Source organism: Trachypithecus francoisi, unplaced genomic scaffold (assembly GCF_009764315.1).
Source record: "Trachypithecus francoisi isolate TF-2019V2 unplaced genomic scaffold, Tfra_2.0 Lachesis_group21, whole genome shotgun sequence".
NCBI lineage: Eukaryota > Metazoa > Chordata > Mammalia > Primates > Cercopithecidae > Trachypithecus > Trachypithecus francoisi.
This window is the reverse complement of record NW_022681467.1, coordinates 13602448-13626986: the sequence shown is the minus strand read 5'-3', so window position 1 is coordinate 13626986 and position 24539 is coordinate 13602448. Positions and strand designations below refer to the sequence as shown.

Sequence of the window (24539 nt, the reverse complement as noted above, 5' to 3'; positions counted from 1 at the left end):
TTCAAACCATAGCAGTGGAAAGGAAGGTTTCTGAACCTAAGGAAGCCCACAAGTGAGGCAACAAATCCAACTTCAAGAGTCAAAAATTAAAGCTGATATTGTTGGTTGTTGTCTTAGTTTGGGATCCCCCAGAGGCAGACCCTGATGCAGGGATTTGAGGAAATTAGCATATCTCAGAGGTAAAGGAAACACAAGTCGGACAGTGAGGAAGCAAGACACAGAAAGGAACTCAACCGTAATGATAATAAAATCCATGGTGGCTCAAGCCTGTAATCTCAGCACTTTGGGAGGCCGAGACGGGCTGATCACGAGGTCAGGAGATCAAGACCGTCCTGGCTAACAAGGTGAAACCCCGTCTCTACCAAAAAATACAAAAAACTAGCGTGGCGAGGTGGCGGGTGCCTGTAGTCCCAGCTACTCGGGAGGCTGAGGCAGGAGAATGGCGTAAACCCGGGAGGCGGAGCTTGCAGTGAGCTGAGATCCGGCCACTGCACTCCAGCCTGGGCGACAGTGGGAGACTCCGTCTCAAAAAAATAAATAAATAAATAAAATAAGATAAAATCCAGCCAGCACTGGAGTGATTGGGACTCAGTCCCATCAGAGAATTCTGGGAATTAGTGTAGAACTGATGCCTCAAAAGTCTTCCCTCTCTGGCAGTAAGAGAGCTGGGATACCCATTGACTGCTGCCTCTAAGGGTATTCATTCTGACACTTTCAGCACTGTCCATGAGCAGGCTGAGCCAGGCTTGCTCACCAGAGAAAGCCCCCAGGCACAGTGATACAGGTGTTGGCAGTTGGAGTCCATGAGTATATACTGAAGTGAGGGGAGGGAGGGTGGATGGGCACCAGCATTGTCAGCTACAGTTGTGCATGGGCTAAACATAAAGAAAGGGTTCTCCAACTCCCACTTTGTATCATAACCCACAAAGCAACTGACTTCCATGTTGCACAAGCTATCTTATAGATACATCACTTCATGTGACAGATTATTAAGCACAATTAATTAGGGGCCAATTGAATTTTAATACTGCCTCCTTTAATGACCTAGCAGGGCACAAAAGCTCTAGAAATACAAAGCTGCAGAGGATGGACGTGTTCTGCCTTTCATTTCTCAAGACAGATTTGCAATGATCAAGAGGCGTCCTACGAATGCAGTTTGCAAAGGACTTAGGCACGCAGCATCTCCTTTGTTCTCACCACAAGGCTGCAGGGTGTGCAGATGTGAGCATTATTTCACTGGTGAAGAAGCATCCTGAGAGGTTACATAGTTCAACTAACGTCACACCAAGAGGTGTGGACATGACCCACTTTCTTCTTTCTCTTTTCTTCTTCCCACTATACCTTGCTGCATTATAAGACTACTGCCAGTTCAGGGAAGATTTTAGCTAAAGTTAATTTAAGGCCTCCAAGAATATTTGAAAGTATGTGCTGTATCTAAAAATATATAAAAATGATGATAAAATATAAAAGATGTGTTTCAATTTCTGACACACTGATAGTTACAATATACAGATACAATAATGACTAAATCTCTAATTTCTGTCATCTGAAGTTAATTCTAGAGCACATACTACTTGGAGAGTATTAAATATAAAACGAGCCTGAACTTTTCCTTATGGCGTCACTGCCACTGCACTTGGAGAGTCTTCTAGGTTCACAGATTTTTGACTCATTTTCTTTAGCAAAAGCTCAGGAAGTAAAGTCACACATTTATTCACATTGCACTCAAATGTGTAGAAAAAAGAGAGCATCTTTATTTCTCTAAAATGGACTTTTGGCTTCTCATAAGTGCCATCTGCTGGGTTGTATGTGTATGTCCTTGTGAATGTACAAGTAGGTTGAGAGGCATTAGAATTCTCAAACCTTTTTGGTTGAAGCCTCACGTATTTAAAGGACTGTGCAAATGTCTTAAATACACATCTCCATGATTTTTCACAAAATAAAGACAGGGATTCAGTGCTCAGAGCAAGAAAGAGAACATCATCAGCCTGGCAAAACCACCACCCCCCTGCCATCTCTCTGTTACTAGATCTTAGAGTGGGAGTAATTGACATAATCCAGTCTAGTAATCTAGGTCTGATTTAATATCTTAATCATGCATAAACTATTCATTATGTAAAACACCCAATCTGTAAGACTGTGCCACTCTCTCCCTTCTCTGCCCTCAGCAGGATAGCATCTGGGCATTTGGACATGGAGAGTGTGGGGCACAAGCATCTCATAGTCAAGGAATGGGGGAGGAGCATCTCAGATCTGCATCAGAGTTCATGCTGGTCCTAGGACAAGAGTCAAGCACACCCTGCTTTCACCAGCTGCTGGCAGGTGTCACTCAGGTAATGCACAGCTGAACAGAACCCAGTTCTCTCTCTTGACTGGGCCCCCATCAATACATTAGCTCCAAATGATGCTGTGAATCACTCCCAGTACAAGGTCACAATCCTAACCCAGATGATTCCAAGATGATGCTTCTTTCCCCACCATGATAACCTTGCTGCAACATCCTTGACCATTCTCACCATTATTTCTATTTCCCCTCTTTAAGAACATGTGGGTACATCTGGATCCCATTCATGTCATATGCGAACTGAGGACAGCTTGAGGACATTCAGTGTCAAGCCCTCTCATGCCTTTATCACCGTGACATTTTCTCCTCCCAGGATCCCAAATGGGAAATAGGTCTTGAAAGGGATATCAGACACACATGTAACCGTGCGTCTCACCATTACATCAGTCTTTGGCCACTGTAGGAGTACCATTGCCCATCACCATATTAAAAGTGGCCACATGCAGAGTCTTCCTTCCTTAGAGTCCATGCAGAAGCCCAAAGAAACAGACTGCAGCCCCAGTAATCTGGGGCTACTCTATACCTCTCTGGATGAACTTAACCTGCCACACTCCTGGGGTAAGAACTTCAAGAACTGACATGTTCACGCCCTCCAGCATCTGCCTTCCTTCCTCTTCTGACTTTGGATATGTAATGTGATGATGTTCAGGCTTGGCTCTCATCTGTATTGTATTATAGTCTGTCCTATCCCACTGAGCTTTTCTTTCTTCCACTGCATATCCAGCTACTCCTCCCTTAGTGGTCTTAGACAGAAGGCGTCTTCTTTGCTGCAGAAGAAAGCCTGTGATCTGAGCCTGTAGATACAACTCTTAGTCTGCTCAATGCGGCCTACAGGAACCTTAGAAAGTCTTTTCTCTCATAATAGAGACTGACTCTCAAGATTTTTATTAAACAACAAAGGTTTTACAAGTAATGTTGTTCTCTTTGACTTTCTGCTATAGCAATTCTAATGTCTCTTCATCCTCCCATCCCCTACCCTCCACTTCACCAGTCTTCCCAAGGCAATGGATACTTCAGGCTGACTATGGAGAAGGCCATATACTTAGAAACAGAAATGAGAAAAATGTGTGAATATGTCTCAAAATATTAACCTCAACATACACAAATAAGGCAGTAAGTTGCATGAAGAGTAATTTTAGCATTTTCCCCAATATTTCTGCATTTATGCAGAACCACACATTGTAACCAAAGAACTCTAATTTACTAGCTTCAGAAGCATTGAGTTAAGAATATTTTTTTAAAGTCAGCAGACATTCGTGTTTATATAATCCTTTATTGTTTAAAGATGTTTTCACATAAATTATCTCATTTGATCCTCACAAAATGAAGTTTTGCTGTTTTCTTTTGGAGGCTGACAAAGGCTAAACTATTTGCCATCAGCATATAGTGATACAGTGAGATCAAAAAAGAACCTTTCATTTTGAAACATACCTATCATGTAACTCTGAAAGTAAAAACTGAAACTAGGAGTTTGGGCTAGACTCGCGGCTTTGAGAAGAGCCTTCTTTGTGAACCACTTTCATCATGAGATGTAAATCAAATAGGAGCCCATTATCCTTTGGGAAACTCTGAACATTGTCAAGTCTCTAAATTCAAATGCACCAGAATGTTCTTAAAATGTGCACAGCATGGTTGTGGGTGGCGCATCCTTGCAGAGGCTAGTAGTGCAAAGTGATGTTTCCCTTCCTCTAGCAATAACCAGAGGCAGAACTTGGGGGTCTTTCACTCTGGAGAACATTAAAAACTTGGACTCTTTTTGGGACACAAGCATGAAACCCAGCAAGTTTTCAGTGTTCTAGGAGTTGTGCCCATAGAAAAATCAGAGATAAAAGGCAGCTGAGGAATTCTTTTAACAAGGAGAAGCTGGGATTGTATCTGTGAGCTTCTGTTTTGTGCATTGTACTTACATTCCTTATGTTATTGTCAAGTACCAGCAGTGTCTAATTCACAGCCATTTTGGAACTGTGCTTAAAGGAATCATCTTTGTCCACATTCTTTGGCAAAACAGACCAGAGAGAATAATTGTAGGAGATTGGTCAGGGTGGTGGGAGAAATTGTAGGTAAAACAGAGACTTCTTAGAAGTCCGTTGGGGGGTTTGCAAAGCTTCAGGGAAGAATGAGCTGAAGGCAGCAGTTCTTACCCTGGGGCAAAGGGCAAGAAGTAGGTACAAAGGAATGCAGGGGAGTTTATCTAAATAGGTTGTTTACTCATATCTCCAGAAACCTGGCCTTTAATCATCCACATGCAATTACCCACAAGTGTATTGACTCAAGGCCTTTGTCATTAAATCTATACTGAATAAATGCCCACAGCACCAGTTGGTCAGGGCCACAGCTGCTAACTCTTTACAGTACTCTCTTTGGGGTCTGTGGCCATCTCTGGTCCCCTAGCCCGCTCTTTCACTGGATACCTGTGTCTAAGTGCATTTGTTCGTCCGTCATTCAGCCAGGGTCTGTGGGTCAGACCTGGCAAATAATTATGGTGTGAAGAAGGGGTCAGAAGGCCCAGGAGCAGTGGCTCACACCTATAATCCCAGCATTTTGGGAGGCCAAAGTGGGCAGATCACTTGAGGCCAGGAGTTCGAGACCAGCCTGGGCAACACGGCGAAACCCTGTCTCTACTAAAAATATAAAAATTAGCTGGTGAGGTGGTGCATGCCTGTAACCCCAGCTACTCAGGAGGCTGAGGCAGGAGAATTGCTTGAACCTGGGAGGCAGAGTGAGCTGAGATCACACCACTGCATTCCAGCCTGGGTGATGGGAATCTATCTCAAAAAAATAAAATAAAAAGGAGGGGTCACAGACCTGAAAAAGGAAATAGATAGTGCCTCAGTCTGGAGCATGATGTGTTGAGGGCACAGATGGGCACATGGAACATTCCAGCACTCCTCAGTGTTTTCAGAATACCTGCTGACATCACAGAGGGATCAGATTGTAGACCACTGGACAGCAAAGGAAAGGAGACCTCTCATGCTGGAAATGGATTGGAAGCAGAATAAGTCATTTTTTCAATAATTGTCTATGCCATGTGTATTAGCCAAAAATAAATTTAAATCCATAAATATTATCTTTCTCACAGATATCCTTTAAAATACATTAAAGGGATAGCATCATATTGTGCAAAATAATAAGTGGATTTTTATGTCTTTTTTCTGTTCGCAGGCCACCTCTCTTTACCAGTCTTGACAAATAATTTCTTAGTGAAGCACCTATTTCAGGCTGAGCCACAAGATGTCAGCCTAAGCTTAGTCATTTTGAATTTTCCCGGCCCTTGAAACAACTACATTTTTTCACTTTTATGACCAGGAGAAAGTTTGAGAAGCTCATGACCCCTCAGGATTAGGTATAGAGACCACAGCAGCTGCTTGCCCTGGGAGCTCTTTATGCCTGTTCTCAGCCATCTTCAGTGGAGATTTCACAAGATAACCCAAAACTGGCTCCTTTCTGTGACACCACCCAGGAAACTGCATTCCAAGTGTGGGTGTGCACGGATCTCCACCCTTGGTCCTTGTTCTCTCTCCTGTCTTGTCCTTTCTCCCCTTCCTCAGTTATTCTCTGGGGCAGGTGAGTAATCCTCCGTGCCTTGTAGATATCCATTCGGGAATGAGATCCTACCTTTCCTTTTCCCAGGCACCCCTAGGCTTATGAGGGATTCCTATCACATAGCTTTAGAGATGAGAAGCCATCTTTGTCATGAACTCTTGCTTCATCAGGTTGAAACTCACACTTCCTGTGAACTCCCACTTCTCTCAATTCTTTCACATGCTGGGAAGGGGACTGCAGAGACCTTTAGGGATAGTACAGAGGATATGTCTCCTCACAGCCAGCCCAGAGCAGGGACTGGACTCAGTGGTTTGCAGCCCTTTTTAGAAGGTTGACATTTAACTCACTTTGTCATCAGGTTTGGTTCATTGTCATCAAGATGGAGCCATGGTGAATGTCCTCCTCAACATCTTTTACATTTTACACAAATAACAGTTATTAGAAAGAACTTCAAGTTTGACTTGTGGATCAGTGTGCAGTACTCAAGAAAAGAAGAAAACTCTAATCTATTTTGAGGGCTTCCTTTTTTTCATCTAATTGTCACAACAAGACAGTGAAGTTGCTATCACCTTCACTTGATAAATGAGGAAAATTTGAGCTCAGAAAGTATTCAGTAACTTGTTCAGGGTCTTAGATTTAGTGAGTGAGACAGAAACACAAGTCTGTCTGATTCTAGAGCCCTCTTTTTTTTCTTTCATTCTTTCCTTTTGAAAAAAATTCCCTTTACTACTCCTGCATTTGATACAAAGTGGTATCTGGTAAGTGGGCCTGAAAACTTTCCAAATAACTAGTTTTAAATAATCTCTGTGGAAATGTATATGAATAAAAAACTTCCTTGAAAGAGTATAAACCTCCTCTTCCAGTAGGCTACGACAGACTCTCAAATCATCTGTTTCAATTATTTAGAGCTGCTCCTTTGACCTCCTGGTTAAAACTATGTAATCAGAATTGGAAATACAAGTAGCTCTTAGTAGCAACAAAGACAGTGAATGTCCAGGAGAGAACTGAGCTGCATTTCTAGGTTTGAAAGGAACCAATAATAAAAGTCCAAAATAAATGATCACCTCCACCATTCACTCTTCTATGATGGGTGTAATGTATTATTTTTTCTTTTAAAAAAAATTACTTTAGGTTCAGGGGTACATGTGCATGTACATTATATAGGTAAACTTGTGTCATGGAGGCTTATTGTACAGGTTATTTCTTAACCCAGGTACTAAACCTAGTACCCAATAGTTATATCTTTCTGTTCCTCTCCCTCCTCCAACCCTTCACCCTCAAGTAGGCCCCAGTGTCTGTTGTTCCCCTCTTTGAGTCCATGTGTTCTCATCATTTAGCCCCCTCTTTTACATGAAAACATGCAGAATTTGGTTTTCTATTCCTGTTAGTTTGCTAAGGATAATGGCCTCCAGCTTCATCCATGTTCCTGTGAAAGACATGATCTCATTCTTTTTTATGGCCACATCATATTCCATGATGTACACATACCACATTTTCTTTATTCAGTCTACCATTGAAGGGTATTTAGGTTGATTCCATACTTTGGCTATTATGAATACTACTGCAGTGAAATATGCATGCATGTGTCTTTATAATAGAACAATGTATATTCCTTTGGGTATACACCCAATAATGAGATTGCTTGGTCAAATAGTAGTTCTGGTTTTAGCTCTTTGAGGAATCACCACACTGCTTTCCACAATGGTTGGACCAATTTACACTTCCACCAATGGTGTCTAACCATTCCCTTTTCTCTGCAACCTCCTCAGCATCTGTTATTTTTTGACTTTTTAATAATAGCCATTTTGCCTAGTGTGAGATGGTATCTCACTGTGGTTTTCTTTTTTTTTCTTTACTTCAGTAGGTTTTTGGGTAACAAGTGGTGTTTGCTTACTAAATAAGTTCTTTAGTGGTGATTTCTGAGATTTCGGTGCATCCATCACCCATGCAGTGTACACTGTATCCAGTGTGTATTCTTTTATCCCTCACCCCCACCCACACTTTCCCCCAAATCCCCAAAGTCCGTTGTATCATTCTTATGTGTTTGCATCCTCAAAACTTAGCTCCCGCTTATGATTAAGAATATCTGATGTTTGGTTTTCCATTCCTGAGTTACTGCACTTAAAATAAAGGTTTCCAATTCCATCCAAGTTGCTGTGAATGCCATTATTTTGTTCATTTTTATGTCTGAGTAGTATTCCATGGTATATAGATAGATATAGATATATCACAATTTCTTTATCCAATCATTGATTGATTGGTATTTGGGTTGGTTTTACATTTTTGCAATTGGGAATTGTGCTGCTATAAATATGCATGAGCAAGTATCTTTTTCAGATAATGACTTATTTTCCTCTGTATAGATACCCCGTAGTGGAATTGCTGGTTCAAATGGTAATTCTACTTTTAGTTCTCTAAGGAATCTTTACACTGTTTTCCATAGTGTTTGTACTAGTTTACATTTCCACCAGCAGTGTAAAAGTGTTCTCTTTTCACCACATTCATGCCAACATCTATTTATTTTTATTTTTTTGTTATGGCCATTCTTGCAGGAATAAGGTGATATCGCATCACTTTGTGGTTTTGATTTGCATTTCCCTGATCATTAGTGATGTTGAGCATTTTTCATACGTTTGTTGGGCATTTGCGTATCTTCTTCTGAGAATTATCTATTCATGTCCTTAGCCCACTTTTTGATGAGATTGTTTGTTTATTCTTGCTTATTTGTTTGAGTTTCTTGTAGATTCTGGATATTAGTCCTTTGTGGGATGTATAGATTGGGAAGGTTTTCTCGCATTCTGTGGGTTGTCTGTTTACTCTGTTGATTGTTTCTTTTGTTGTGCAGAAGTTTTTTGGTTCAATTAAGTCCAACTATTTTCTTTGTTTTTGTTGCATTTGCATTGGGGTTCTTCGTCATGAACTCTTCGAATAAGCCAATGTCCAGAAGGGTGTTTCCAATGTTATCTCCTAGAATTTTTATGGTTCCAGGTGTTAGATATAAGTCTGTCATCCATCTTGAGTTGATTTTTATATACCATGAGAGATGAGGAGGATCCCATTTCATTCTTCTACATGTGGCTTGCCAAGTATCTCAGCACCATTTGTTGACTAGGGTGTCCTTTCCCTACTTCATGTTTTTATTTGCTTCATCAAAGATGAGTTGGTTGTAAGTATTTGCCCTTATTTCTGGGTTATCTATTATGTTTCATTGGTCTATGTACCTATTATACCAGTACCATGCTGTTTTGGTGACTATGGCCTTATAGTATAGTTTGAAGTCAGGTAATATGATGATTCCAGATTTGTTCTTTTTGCTTTGTCTTGCTTTGGCTATGCAGGCTCTCGTTTGGTGCCATGTGAATTTTAGAATTTTTTTTCTAGTTCCGTGAAGAACAGTGGTGGTATTTTGATGGGAATTGCATTTAATTTGTAGATTGCTACTGGCAGTATGGTCATTTTCACAATATTGATTCTACTCATCCATGAGCATGGGATGTATTTCCATTTGTTTGTGTTATCTATAATTTCTTTCAAAAGTATTTTGTAGTTTTCCTCGTAGAGGTCTTTCACCTCCTTGGTTAGGTATATTCCTAAGTTTTTTTTGTTGTTGGTGGTGGTTTTTTGTTTGTTTGTTTGTTTTGCAGCTATTGTAAAGGGGGGTGAGTTCTTGATTTGATTTTCTGCTTGGTTGCTGTTGGTGTATAGCAGAGCTACTGTTTATGTACATTGATTTTTGTATCATGAAGCCTGCTGAATTCATTTATCAGTTCTATGAGCTTTTGGAAGGAGCCTTTAGGGTTTTCTAGGTGTATGATGATATCATCAGCAAACAGTGACAGTTAAATTTCCTCTTTACTGGTTAGATGCCCTTTCTTTCTTTCTCTTGTCTGATTGCACTGGCTAGGACTTCCAGTACTATGTTGAATTAAAGTGATGAGAGTGGGCATCCTTGTCTTGTTCAAGTTCTCAGGGGGAATGCTTTCAACTTTTCCCCATTCAGTATTATGTTGACTGTGGATTTGTCATAGACAGTTTTTATTTCTTTAAGGTATGTCCCTTCTATGCCGATTTTGCTGAGGATTTTAATCATAGAGGGATGCTGGATTTTGTCAAATGCTTTTTCTGTGTCTATTGAGATGATCATGTGATTTTAGTTTTTAATTCTTTTTATGTGGTATATCAGAATTATTGGCTGTGTATGTTGAGCCATCCCTGCATCCTGGATATAAAACCCGCTTGATCATGGTGGATTATCATTTTTACATGCTGTTGGATTCAGTTAGCTAGTATTTTGCTAAAGATTTTTGAATCTGTATTCAATAGGTATATTAGTCTGTAGTTTTTCTTTTTTTTATTATGTTCTTTCAGTATAGCATAGTTTTTTAAGGAAAACATGAATAAACCAATGTATCTACTGAAGTCATTATTGGTGCTCTCTCTGACTTGCAACCTGCCTTCACCTAAGGTCATATGAAGTTTCTAGGGTTCCCTCCTCATTTTCCTCCTTCTAGGGTTCCCTCTCAGATTCAGATTCACCACTTTTCTTGTGCCAAACTTATTTGAATGTTCCCTACAACGTTGAAATAAAATTCATAGATCACATGACCTATCTATACACAAAATCTTTTAAATCATCAATATATTAAACTATAATACAAATATAAGATACATGTCTAATAAAAATAAATGTATATAAATTTGCAAATAATCAAGTGTAATTAAATTTAAAGATACAATGAAATGATATGAGGGTTGTATCTGTACATATAATGCCACAGCTACAAAGGCAGATGAGTCCAGGTGTGCAGTAGTGGTGACTCAATTACCATAAGTATTGCTGCCTTAATGTTATTTTCTAAAATGGTAAAATAATCTGAATGAAATGCCAAACAAAACAAAGTGGAATTTCCCATGATTAACATCATGATTTATTTCTGAAAAATGTAGGGTATATGAAAATTATGCCAATAAATGCTTTTTTTTCATTTGTTATACAGAATTAGATTCCAAACTAGAAAGATTATAATCAAGTTTTTTATTTTCATGAATATCTGGGGCCACTGAAAATCTGTGGGGCACTGATCTGTGCATTGGAGATGTTTAGCACCTTCAGTGCACAGACAGAGCTAAATGGCTCAATGCCAGTAGCACACCCCTCCTAATCAACTAAAATTGCCTTCAAAAGTTTCAAAACTTTCTCGGAGGCCATACTCTGCTTCCTAAAAACTTAAATTTTGAGCACACTTGAAGAGGCCCTTCTCGTCAATGTTGGTCACAAGTGAGATGCCCCTGGACCAAAGCCATCCTGCTTCCTGGAGCCTGACACCACTGAGATTTCAGGCCTTAGTTAGGGGCTGGGAGACTTTACCAAGGTTGATAACCAACCCCAACCTAGCCTTCTTAGATGGACCTCATGACCATACCCCATGAAGCACTGGCTGCTTCCCAGAATGTAGCCACCCAGAGGATGTAGGTCCCTTTCCAGTAAAGAAAAAGTTGACTCTTCTCTCTTCCTTAAAGGCATCTTCCCTTCCCCATTATACTCACTCCAGCCACGGACATCACAATCTCTTCAAATTAGGCCATCAGTTCTCAGCACGTGGTCCAAGAAGTTTGAGGTCCCTGAGATACTCTCAGAGAGTCTGAGAGATCAAAAATACTGATACTATAATGTTAGGCATCATTTGCCTTTTGCATTCTTTCAGCAGTGTACAGTGGAGTTTTCCAGAGACTACATAATGTGATACCAGGATAGAATGAATGAACACAGAGCCGACCTGAGAATCCAGCTGTCTTCTTTAATCTATTAAAGAGATTCATAAAACGAACACAAAGTCACTGATAGATAAAAACCTATGTGAATATAGCTCCTTGGGATCCTCAGTCACTTTTAAAAGTGGCAAGGGGTCCTGAGACCAAAAAGTTTGAGAACCGCAGGTTTAGACTTTCTCAAAAGACAGAAAAGTATTTACTTTCAACAGCTACTATTTCCACAGACCCACCAGCCCCTGAAGCTGGGAAACTAAGATTGAGAGCTGATTCCTTTCCTACAGGGATACGAAGAGAGGGGCTGGCAGAGAGGGGGAAAAAACAAACAACCCAAAAATGGAAACAACATAGCTCAGACTTTCACCTCAGTAGATATCCTCAGCTCACATATTTATCAGGCAATGAACATGATAGGTTGAGAGGAGGGTAGGGTGTGTATTTCATTTCCTCCACCCAGATAATAGGCATTTTAAAATAAGTGGCCACCACTGGTAATAAGCAGCACTCACCATTCCCACTTACAACTTAGCTTATTCATTACTTCAGTTAAGAACTGTTGAGGGCCTGCTGTGAACAAGGAAGAGATGGGGTGTTATCCTCACCTTCTAACTAGCTTACAGCTAGGAAGCGACACACACCTATTTCTCACACTGAGAAGTAAGGCTTAAAGGCTTAGAGAAAATGAACTCTAATAAAAGTTGAAGGTGAAACAGCCTAACACAAAGGCAAAAAATCAGTTCTATAGGGATTCCGAAGCTTGATTTTTCTGTTTGGAGCAGTGAGCATCATAGCAAATTACGATTTGAGCCGAGACTCTGGAGAAATAGGCTGCAGAGATTAGAGATAGTAGGGAAGGACTAGAGGGTGAAGAATACCATGAAGAAAAGCAGAGAGGCAAGAACTGGGGCACAGGTTAGGAAACAGCAAGCTATAGCTAGTTTGGCTGGAATGCAGGGTGTGTGGAATTTATATATTGGAGATAGGGAAATAAAATTAGAGATGTAAGTAAGGATTGGATCACAGAGAACCTTCACTGTCAGGCCAAGGATTTGACTAAGAAACCATACGAAGAAGACTTTGAGCTATTACCGTACAAGAGCTGTGCCTTAGAATAGTGAGCCCTGGTACACCATGTAGGATCAATTAAAGTAGGAGAAACTGAAAATCTATAAAATAAAAGACAGGAAGAAGAACCAGGAAATTACATTTATCGTGGGATGCATTATAACAGCAAACATTGGCAAGAGTATGGAACAACTAGGACTTTTGTACACTGCTGCTTGGAGTATGGCAATTTCCTGCAATGTTTAACTTGACCCTATGACCCAGCAATTTCACTCCTAGGTGTTTACCCAAAACAAATAAAAATCTAAGTCCACAGAGAAACTTGTACAATAATATGTCCAGCAACTGTGTTCAAAATATCTAAAAACTGGAAATAACCCAAATGTCCATCAACAAAAATTAAATAAATTATAGAATATTCATATAATAGAATACTATTTAACAATAAAAAGAATGAACTAGGACACACAACGACATGGTTGAGTATCAAAAATACAGTGTTAAGTAAATAAAGAGTACGTGCTGTGTGATTTCACTTACTGTGTTTGAAATCTAAATTCAGAGAAAGTTAATCTATTGAAATTATAGAAATCAAATAGTGGCTTCTTGGGGAGAGATGAGAAGGGAAGGATGGGGACTGGACTGGAAGGAGCATGAGGGAACTCCCTGGGGAAATACAAATGCTTTGCATATTATTTGGGGTAGTAGTACACATATTATACAATTGTCTAAAACTCACAGTCTGAACATGTGATACCAGTACATCTTATTTTGTAATAGTTCTATCTTAGTTAAAAAAATCTAGGTCACTGAAAATGTAGCATTCACTCACCCTTCCTGAAAATAAAACTTACAAATAAAAACACTTATTTCTACTATCTGTGGAATCAGTCAAAATTAATACAATGGTGGAAATAGTGGTTAGAAAAAAGCTTATTAGTGAGCAATAAAAAAACTATAGGTGAAAATAAATGTGCTTAGATTTTTAAATCAATTTACTAATTTCTGTAAAAGACAATTAAAGTGATAAAATTAATACTTAAATTGTGGCCAAAAATTCTGAAAAGTCAATGGGAAAAGATAACGCAGTGGTGAATTTAAAGAAAACGACATTATTTTAGTCTTAACTGCAGACAAAGCCAATATTACTCTCAAATACCGTATTTTTACATTCAAAGTATTTATTGTAGACTCTAGTGAATGTCTTTTCAATTAAGCTCATGGTTCATAAAATTGGCTTTGAAAATAAAACTGATGTGGTTGCACTTATTTCTCACACTGAGAAGTAATATAGTGCTCACTGAAACGTGTCTTCCTATCTATTGAGTAGATAGAGCTCAGGTTTAAAAAATGGCAGCATATAGCTTTATGCAATTAGCTTAGGAAGCAAAATTAAATTACAATTCATCATCTCTCACTCAGGTAAGCTCTACATATATACTTAAGGTTACCTGTTTGGAAATCAGGATTGTATGTTATGTTTAAAAACAAGATAGAGATCTGTGGAGTTTGTCATTCTAGTCACTTGCTTGGGGAGTAAACATGAGTTAAAAGGAGTTGGAAGTCCATTCAAGAGGGAAAATATATCCTTGCACCATGTGTAACTCATGTACCTCTCTCTAGAGGGAAAGCTAAGCTGCTACCTGGAGGTGTGTTTTCCAGTGATAAGCAAATATGCAGTGATAAGCTCTGTGTAGAAATGGGATATTGTATAGAAAGTTGACTGAGTGGAGAGTGTCATGCAGTGTAATCTCCTGAAATGCACTATAATTATTTGGTTCTTTCCAGCTTCCCACTTTGGCCACTTAATTCTGAACTTCCACTACATGAAGAGACTAGAACTTGATTAGAAATAAATGGAATGACTCTTAATAAGCAAGTGGATGCATAAATTGTGGTCAATCCCTACAAGGGACTATTAGAAAGCGAATGAGCAGAGTTAATTAGTTCCATATTGACATTGTGCACTGTTTATTATATATTATGTAAGAAAAAAGCAAGATTCAGGATAATGTTCATTATAATAATATATTTTGACAAAAACGAAGCACAAGGACAAAAATTCCAATACAGATCTAAAAACAGTCCAACAAACAAATGTCATACTAGAAGAACTAATAATATTGTTTGGATTTAAGAGGAAAAACTTGAAGGATCTGTTTATAATGCACACAGCAACTGCTATAAGGAAATAGCTCAGGAATGCATAGACTATGAAAGAAAAACCAGGAAAGATGAGTTAGCATGGCTAGATGGAGGGATGGAGGGATGGATGGATGGATGGATGGATGGATGGATGCATGCATGGATGGATAGATGGATGGATACATGAATGAAAGGATGGATGGATGGATGGATGGATGGATGGATAGAAATGAGGGGGACAAAATAAAGGGAAGAAGGAAAATTATTTTTCTTCAACAATCCAAAGACACTGTTCCTTTATTTTCCCAGTATCTTATGCTTTTAATAATAATTCTACTGCTGAAATAACTTTTTTTCCTCTTCATCCTTAGTATTCTCATATTTCATAATCAGGATCTAGATGTCAGTTTTAAAAAAAACTGTTTTCTTTCAGCTCTGAAAAATATTTTTATATTGCTTCTTAGATAATTTAGAATCCTCAACTCCCCATGTTATTTCTTTCTGGCACTACTACTTGCTGGCTGTTGTACCTCCTTGATATATCCTTTATGTCTCTTATTACTTCTTTAGAACTTCCTGTCTTCTTTTCTTGTTGTTCTACATTTTAAGAATTTCTTCACTTTTGTCTCTTTTAATTAAAATGATTCTTTCATACACTTTGTTCCATTTTATAGCATCCTGTTCTTGCCTTGTGGATACAATATCTCTGTAAATTAGTATTTCTAAGTTCTCTTCTGGGCCCTGAATTATGTATCTCTCTCTCTCTCTCTCACACACACACACACACACAGAGAGAGAGAGAGAGAGGAGAAGAGAGAGAGAGAGAGAGAGAGATTATATTATTCTAAAACAAGAGACTAGGAGTTGGAACTAGGAGTTCTAACTAGGAGTTAGAAAACGAGAGATGTCCATAGATTTCTGGAAGATAGGCAACATATTATTAGGTTGGTGCAAAAGTAATTGCAGTTTTTGCATTACTTTATTACAAAAATCATAGTTACTTTTGCATCAACCTAATAAAAAGTGGTGATGACCAAGGAATAGGTGAGGAAAAAGGAAGAAAATTTCCATCTTAGAATGGATGCTGAGGAATGTATGTGGCAGAAGAAGCCAAGTGATCTGGTGAAAAAGGGTTGCAGTTCTATTACCTAGATGACTCCAGGTAATTCAGAACTTTCACTATTGTTCATGTGATGAAATATACAAGGGTATTAATACATATAGTTTAAAGAATTGGGTGTGTTTCCATCACCCAGGTTTAAAATTACTCATATTTTAGAACCTTCCATGTGTGTCTCTTTCACATCACATCCCTCTCTCATTCCTGATGTTGATTTGTGTGTGAATCATTTTTGTCTTCCAATTTTTAAAGGTTTTCCTATGTATCTGTAAATACATGTATCAGATATGATTTTTATAATTTTATATGATACACATTAGGTATACATATAACTTAGTTTTGTTTGGTTTTGAACTCTATAAATAGAATTTTGCTATAAGTATTCTTCTAAGACTTCTGCATTCAACATTGCGTTTTTGAGGTTATCCATGTTGAGGCATTTAACTGTTATGTATTTATTCATTTTTCATGGCTGAATTTTATTTCACTGGGTGACTATATTACTATTTACTGATTCAGTTTACTTTAATCAAAATTAGGTGGTTTTCAACTTGGGGTTAATCTGAATCATGATGTGAACACTCTTATACACATTTTATTACATGAGTACTGTACACAATTGTCTCTTGAAATAGATTCTTGAATTACAGAAATGCATAGGTTCTGTACCATACTAGATGCTAAACTGTTTTCCAAAGTTCTTGTACTGTTTATTACACCCCAACCCACAGTGGATGGAAGTCTTAGTTCCCCTACATCTTAATCATTTTCAAACATTTAAAATCTTACCAAAATGGCAGCATACCATGGTGTTCCATTTTCGTTTTAATTTTAACTCTTATTAATACAAATACATTTTAGGATTCTTTTATATATTTTGAGCCATCTGTATTTTGGTTTTTTTTTTTTGACTATGAAAATTTTTGTTTATGCCACCTGACCATTTCTCCCCAAAATTTTGAGTTTTTTCTTAAACCACTTATAAAAGAGGCTATCAGTTTGCTCATGATCTTTGATACCCACGAACAGTCATATTTGTTATTTACGAAATTTCCATATGGTCCTTTACATTTATCAGTTCCCTTCTAGTTATATGGAATCACATGGCTAATTTATGAGGAAAGGCCTATGACGGGTCACTTCTAAGTCAAAGAATTTACAAGCTGGCACATGACCCTCTCATTCTTGCTATCCATGCCACAGTGACAAAACAAGCCACAGGGTTCTCAAAAGTACACTAAGGTTAAAAACCACAAGCTTTACTGATTTACTGTTTTAACACTAAGGTTAAAAACCACAAGCTTTACTGATTTTCCTTTCTGCACAAGGCCAGGAAGGCTCTGTTTGCCTGGATCCCTGAGTGATTCTGAGGAGCAGAGCACATACCCACACCCACTCATTCCAGACAATTTACACTGGATTTGTACCCTGAGAAATGTGAGGGGTAATTTGTTACTACTGCATAGTCTAGTCTAACACTGACTATACTTGCTGTTTTATGAATCAAATTTCCAGGCAGGCAGAAGTTTGTTTTGAGCTCTGTGCTATATTTCATAGGGCCATCTGTCTATTCCAGCACAAACAGCATGCTATCTCAATCAGTATAATAATAATATTTTTCACTCTCAGTAGAAGAAAGTCTCTATGACTTGTTGTGTCTTCAGGAGTGTTTCATTTATTTTTACCTTTTCATTCTTTTAGATAACTTTAGAATCATCTTTTCAAGCTTCATGCCTAAAAAACCCTACTGAAATTTTGCTTGCAATTGCATTAAATATACAGATCAATTTGGTGAGAATTTACATCTTTATAGAATCCTTCATTTAGCTATGTTGTATATTCTAACTTAGATTGTTAAAAAATGTTTTTAAATATGTTTTATTTTTCCATAAAGCATTTACACAACCTTTAGTGTATCAATCCCTAAGTAGTTTATATTTTTATGTTTCTTTTTCTAGATGGCATATGTTAAAATTGCTTCATACAATTAATTACTGTTTATGAATATTCAATTAATTTTATATTTAGATTTGTATCTGGCTACCTTATTAATTCTCTTATTTTTTCTAATATTTAACTGAACTTTCTTTTTGGTGTATAATATAGACAATTGCATCATCTATGAATAATGAAAATTTTATTTTAGCCTTTCAGATATTTATCTTACCTGCTGATCTTCCCTAGGTCTCTGGTATAATCATGAAAAGAAATTACTATAGCAGGCATTTTTTCTTGCTCTTAATCTTACAAGAAATGCTTTCAATCTACCACCATTAAAGAGGCTATACATTTTGGTACAGATCCTTTATCAGGTTAAGAATGTTCCCTTCCCGCCGGGCGCGGTGGCGCAAGCCTGTAATCCCAGCACTTTGGGAGGCCGAGACGGGCGGATCACGAGGTCAGGAGATCGAAACCATCCTGGCTAACACAGTGAAACCCCGTCTCTAATAAAAAATACAAAAAACTAGCCGGACGAGGTGGCAGGGGCCTCTAGTCCCAGCTACTCGGGAGGCTGAGGCAGGAGAATGGCGTGAACCCGGGAGGCGGAGTTTGCAGTGAGCCGAGATCCGGCCACTGCACTCCAGCCTGGGCGACAGAGCGAGACTCCGCCTCAAAAAAAAAAAAAAAGAATGCTCCCTTCCATTGCTAGTTTGCCGAGAGGTTGTTTCGTGTTTTGTTTTCATGAATGAATGGTAATTTTTCTCAGATGATTTTTCTGCATCTATTGAGATGATCAGATATTTTTTCTTCTTTAATTTGCTAATTAAATAAATCACATTAATAAGTTATCTAATGTCAGACTGAGATAAGCAAACCTGGCAATGATAAATATTATAATTTTTATATTTTGCTGGATTTGGTTCATTCTAGTTGAAGGTTTTCATATCTGTGCTAGTAAGTAAAATTACCCTATAACATTCGTGTTTTTGTCAGAATTTGGTATCAAGGTTACTTTGTTTCATCCATGAGTAGGATAGCATTTCTGCTTTTAATATACTCTGGTATAGATTGTATAATACCCCAACTATTTATCCTAAGAATGTCTAGTAGACTGCACAGAAAATTTGGGGCTAGTGCTTTCTGTGTGGGAATATTTTTAGCTTCAAACAAAATACATCTTTTGAAGTTTCTAGCTATATCCAAGTTTTCCTTTGACAGTTCTTCGAAATTGCCAATTTCAGCTAAGTTTTCAAATTAACTGGCATATATTATTTTATATTCTATAACAGGCCATTTTTATTCTATCTGCTGATTTTCATCGGTGGTATCACCTTTCCTTGTGCATTGTGAATTTTTGAACTGTGAGCTACTAATTTTTATTTGAAATGTAATCTCCGTGAATTTTTTAATGTGAGTTTGAATTCAAGGTTTTAAAAAAGGATATGCATTTTCATCTGCCAGGTGCCAAAGGTATTACCAAATTGCTACCACTTACATTAGAAGATCTGAGTGACATTTTCTAGACTGCACAGGCAGTGTAAAAATGAACTAAAACCCACTTCAGAGCTGGCTTATGATTACATATATTTAAAAGAGACTTTTTCCCTCCATTCAGCACTAAGGTTAAAAACCACAAGCTTTACTGATTTTCCTTTCTGCGCAGAGAGATTTTCTTTCCTAGTTCACCTTATCTCCAGGGGCATAGCCCTTAAGGATCCAAGCATTGTGCAGTCTCCTACGAGACTTTCACTTTGGGTGGGCCCTAAAATTTACACCCATACCCTGTATCCAAAGAGCTAATCAAAAGCTCAAGTTCCCCCACGTTTCTTAGAATCCTTAAGGAAGCTCCAGCTGCAGTGTTTACCTGAGTTATAGGATTCTGCTTTCACTTCTATGTGGAGGCTGCAGACTGCAGATTCTTTTTTGCCTAATGCTAGCTCAATGAAGCACTTACATTTTTTTTTTTTTAGAAAAATATTCCACCCAACATTTTCATTGCTTCAGTTAGAAGAGTAATTTAGTGTATCTAATCTAATCTGGTAAATTGCCCAACCCACTTCTTTAATCCTTATTGAATAAATCAGTGCTGCCAAAGAACTTTCTGTGATTATAACTCACCAGTTTGGAAGTCACCAGCCACAGGTGGCAATTGAGCAATTGAAATGTGACTCGTGATTTTAGAAGTGTACTTTTATTTTCACTGAATTTTAATTTATTTAAATAGCCACTTGTGGCTAATGGCTACCTTCTAGAACCATGCAGAAATAGACCTTCATTCACCCAGTGATGGTGCTGACACATAATGTTCCTATGAGGTAAAACTTAGAATTCCACATAAAAGAGGAGAGGAGATGTTTGGCTACACAATTCAGAATGGCATAGCCAAGGAAAGTCATATAAAAGAATGTTTAAGAGAGAGGCAGTCTTCATCCAGCCTCATTTTCTTTTTTGTAAGAGAAGAATTTCTGGATGTGTGGCATCTACCTGAACACATCACAACAAAGGATTTAGCATAGGTTGTGGGATTGCATAAGCCAAAAACAGAAACAGAGCATAGGAAATGGCAGGAGGCACTCCCCAAATGGCTTCATTAGAATAAATCTTATCTCCGCGGCCCTGGCCTTACCTACTAGCCCTAATGAGCCTGCTCTGACTCATACTGGCTTCCTTTCATGCCCAGACCCTTTCATGCCCAGACCCATAAACATTTATGCCTGAGCTCTCATCATGGAGTCTCTCCTTGTTATCTGTGGCATCTAATCTTTCCTTGGAACCTCTGGGAATCAGCCATTCAGCAGAAGGCCCATTCATAGAGGGTCTCCTCCCAAAGCTGCTGCAACCAAACACATGAAATGTCTATTTCCTTAAGGAATAAGGATGAGTGTTTACACTGTATCTCTTTGTAGAGTTATGTTCTGCATAGGATAGGCACGGTTGTATGAAAAGAGCCCTGGACTTAGGGTTAGGAGAAACCAGTTCTAACCCCATCTCTGCCATTAGCCAGTTGCTGGTGCAAGTCACATGGCTGTCCTGGGTACAGTTTCTGCCACTGCAAAAGAAGAGTGTTCAGTTCCATCAAAATAGAAATCCCTCTCTTGGAGTCTAAATGGGAAGATTGAGTTACTCAAAACTGACATATATAAACAGGTAGGAGATTGAACAGGTAAAGATTTTTCTGTTTCTATGCTGCTAGGTCCTTGTAACAGGTCAATCTCATTAGAAGGAAAAGCAACCTCAAACTGGTAACTGGGAACTTAATGGTGAAAGTGGTACTAAATGGAGACTTTGGGGACAATCTGGTGTCCATATTACACGATTAATCACAATGCACCACACGACTTTCCTCACTGGCATGGAGAGAAAGGCAGCATTAACCTGGCAGGCCTGGTGGGGATTCCATGGGCCCAGGGCTCCTCTTTTTGTTCCATCCGGAGCTTTTCATGGAGGGTGGCCATGGAGGGTGGTAGTTTTGAGCCCTCAGTGTCACTATAGGATCTTTCTTCCATAGCAATCATTATTACTCCTTTTTCTCTTAGTTCTTCTGCACTCCATCCTGAATGACCAGTTTTCTAGTTTAGGGAAAATTAAACACTTACTGTTTCCAAGAGTATTTCTGGGTCATTTCCTGGGATTTTTGTCCTCTCTTTAAGGATAATGTTTTATTTCCCATTAATATGCATTTCACTTCTATAAATGGAAACTCCTTCCACCGACTGACTGTCTGAAAAATTGGAAGCCACCGGATAGACTTATTTTAAAATAACATGTCAGTTATATTTTCAAATAGTAGGCACTAAATTTAAAATTGTGTATTTGTTAGTTGGAAAAAAGTACAATAAACACACCATAGGGTACCCAAAAGTCTAGAAACATAGGTGAAATCATGTACATCCTATATATTATACAGATGGGGAAATTGAGTTTCAGAGTGGCTAAAAGCTCAGGGTTGGTAGGTAACAGATCAGATCCAGAATTCAAGCCCATCTTCAAAGCTATGTAACTTGTCCCACATTAGGTGTAAACATCTCAAATCAGAAACAGTCCCCTAACACAAGTATATATGTTTTCTCATTGGGAGCCTATAAATAACAGTCCAACATACCAACCAATCACCTTGAGAGTGATTGAATGAAGTTGAGATGCTTTCTTTAAATACATTTTACTATATAGATTGGAGGTTTACAACATAATGTTATGGGATACATATAGATAATATGGTTACTTACTGGAGTAGACTAACATATCTATCTATCGTATCTCATAGTTATTTTTGTATGTGTGACAAGAGCAGCTAAAATCTACTTATTTAACAAGAATGTCTAATACAGGCCGGGCGCGGTGGCTCAAGCCTGTAATCCCAGCACTTTGGGAGGCCGAGACGGGCGGATCACGAGGTCAGGAGTTCGAGATCATCCTGGCTAACACGGTGAAACCCCGTCTCTACTAAAAAATACAAAAAGCTAGCCGGGCGAGGTGGCTGGCGCCTGTAGTCCCAGCTACTCGGGAGGCTGAGGCAGGAGAATGGCGTAAACCGGGGAGGCGGAGCTTGCAGTGAGCTGAGATCCGGCCACTGCACTCCAACCTGGGTGACAGAGCGAGACTCCGCCTCAAAAAAAAAAAAAAAAAAAAAAGAATGTCTAATACAATACAATTTTGTTAACTTTAGTTCTTAGGTAGTATATGAGATCTCTAACTTGCTTGTCCTACATAGATGTTTTCAAATGCACAATGGAAGAATTAAACTAAGTTTTGGCTACTTCAAGATGTAAAAAACAAATTATCTTTTTATTATCTTCTTTTTATTTTTATTTTTTTTCCTGAGACGGAATCTGGCTCTGTTGCCCAGGCTGGAGTGCAGTGGTGCAGTCTCAGCTTACTTCAACCTCCACCTCCCAGGTCCAAGCAATTCTCCTGGGTCAGCCTCTGGAGTAGCTGGGATCACAGGTGCGCACCACCACTCCCAGCTAATTTTTGCATTTTTTTTTAGTAGAGATAGGGTTTTACCATGTTGGCCAAGCTGGTCTTGAACTCCTGACCTCAGGTGATCCACCTGCCTCAGCCTCACAAGGTGCTGGGATTACAGGCGTGAGCCACCATGCCTGGCCTCTTTTCATTGTCTTTTCTAAAGAATTTTCTGAAAACATTCTCTTTTCTAAAGAATTTCCTGAAAACATTTGTTTACCTTTCAAAAGGAAACATTTTCATCCTAAAGCCAATTCTACGTACCATGAATTTGTCTTCATTCTATGACCTTACATGTATGTGCATGTCCTCTACCTAAGGAAGAAATTACACATACATTACATGTATGTGTAATGTCCTCTACCTGAGGAAGAAATCTAGTCACAGGGTGCAGTCATGTCTAACTCATTTATCCAATGCGTGGCACAGTCCCCTTAGCAGCTATGATGACATAGCCTTAAGGAATCATCAAATGTTTGGGCTGAGCAGGACCTTATCATAGGCTGTTCCAACCTCCCCACTTCACAGATTAGTAAATTGAGGCCCATTTATTCATTTGGCACTCGCCTACCATGTGCCTTCAATGGGTGAGAAAAAGATGAATTCACCTCAAGACATCTAATGACACCCCATGCCAGATTTGACATAATCATATCAATAGTTGAGACAATGGTGATGAGAATGCTTAGGATTTAAATATAATAGCACACATTCGACATGATTTATGAAGGTATTGATGGCAAGAGGTTTCGTGAATACTAACTCAGTGAGTACCAAGGTAATGTTTGTAAACACGAAGATCTGAGGACTTCAGAGAAATATTTCAAAGCTTATACAGCAATGCCGCTTAAGTTGGAGAGACATGACTTGATGGAATAGTTGAGCATTTAACAAAGTATTATCGAGATAAAGGCAAGCTGTGGGGCGGCCTGGTGTCCAAAAGGTACAAGGTGGAGCACATGAGGCTCTCCAGCCCTCAGACATCAAAAAGACATTTCTGCCCTGGGTGGAACCAGTCTCTCCGGACTCATATCTTTCTCTCCTCCATTCTCTCTGCAAGTGCAATCTAAGGGCACTCTTACCTAAACAGATACTGAATTACAAATGAAATCAGTCGTCCTTGGCAAATCAAGGAGGTTAAGGGGAAAAATAAACTTTGTTCTACATCACTTCCCTGACAAGACAGCAAGCCTGCGGATAAGAACAACAGAGCACTGATGAGTGTAATGAAAACTCCCAAGTTTGTTCTAGAAATGCCTGGAGGAGACACCACAGGCCACCGTGCTCCCAGGACATCACCAATTCTTCCAAGGGATGCTTGGCCTCTGGGCAAGTCCAATTACCCTTCAAGGATAACGTAGTTATAAAGAGCCTAACATGCTGTTGTATATGCCTTCCGAGTCTCCCCCCATCACCTCTGGAGGTGGGGACTTACCAGATAACTCTCCCTTTGGCGTATTTATGGCCTCAAGCAGGCTGCCTTTAAAACTGGAATGTTTCTGATACCTGAGCATCTAGTCCATGGAGATGGGTCCTCTTTGTGTCTGAACTGCATTTGTTCTAAGGACTCAAGTGTATCCACACAGGTTTGGAGGGCGTGTGAGGTAGGACCACTAAGACAGATTTAACAGAGATCTGTAAGTCTAAGCC

The 24539-nt window shown here is 38.9% G+C and overlaps 1 long non-coding RNA gene across 4 annotated transcripts in view; it reads left to right on the top strand.

The window, feature by feature from the left end:
- LOC117068447 overlaps positions 1-24539 on the top strand; it is a 41509-nt gene that overhangs the window by 15878 nt on the left and 1092 nt on the right. Inside the window, exons 2-4 of one of the 4 annotated variants that reach the window (XR_004431123.1) lie at positions 1121-1291; positions 2169-2333; positions 20928-21074. This is a non-coding gene — a long non-coding RNA (uncharacterized LOC117068447). Of the gene's footprint in view, positions 1-1116; positions 1292-2168; positions 2334-2542; positions 3174-20927; positions 21075-24539 lie in introns of those variants that run through there. The other 3 variants (XR_004431122.1, XR_004431121.1, XR_004431124.1) reach the window with 3 other exon arrangements.